This window comes from Lutra lutra, chromosome 2 (genome assembly GCF_902655055.1).
Source record: "Lutra lutra chromosome 2, mLutLut1.2, whole genome shotgun sequence".
Lineage (NCBI taxonomy): Eukaryota > Metazoa > Chordata > Mammalia > Carnivora > Mustelidae > Lutra > Lutra lutra.
Genome location: NC_062279.1, coordinates 190135285 through 190135872, shown reverse-complemented (window position 1 = coordinate 190135872; position 588 = coordinate 190135285). Strand labels below are relative to the sequence as shown.

Sequence of the window (588 nt, the reverse complement as noted above, 5' to 3'; positions counted from 1 at the left end):
GTGAGTGCATTATTGTATTCACAGCTAGCACCAGACTTCCTTGTGAGGAAGAATGTTCTGGTTAAGGAAAATGTTCCTGTGGAGTCAATTAGGGTAGAAGACCACGGCCTCTGGGAGTAAGTGGAGGCAGGAGCTCAAACTGCAAAAGAAAACAAAAAATTTAAATAATAATGCTTATTATTTAAAAGAAATAAAATTGAGTGCCAACTTGGACAGTACATATACTAAAACTGGAAGGATACAAAGAAGATTAGCATGGCCCCTGCCCAAGGATGACACCCAAATTCATGAAGCATTCCACATTTTTAAAAAACAGACAAAAATTAAATAAAATAGAATTGGGAGATCACTGTTTTGGTATGCTCATGAAAGGAAAGACAAAAAAGGGGGGGAAAAAAGAAAAAAGAAAGATTGAAAACAGATTTCTTTGTAAAACTAGGTGCTCTATGACCTAAAATTCAGAGAAGTCCAGGGTACACGAAGAAGTTTTGAGGAACAAGAATTGAGTACAAAGTAATTTTGCCTTGTGTTCCTTAAATCCTCAGTCAAGACTGATGAAAACTTGGTCAAGTTTTGCTGTAGGAGTGC

The 588-nt window shown here is 36.7% G+C and overlaps 1 non-coding gene across 1 annotated transcript; it reads left to right on the top strand.

Moving 5' to 3' along the window:
• The first annotated feature begins 200 nt into the window (after nt 1–200).
• LOC125094521 (U6 spliceosomal RNA) lies at nt 201–307 on the top strand. The gene has a single exon (XR_007125547.1). It is a non-coding gene; the product is annotated as a U6 spliceosomal RNA (small nuclear RNA).
• The last annotated feature ends 281 nt before the right edge of the window (nt 308–588 follow it).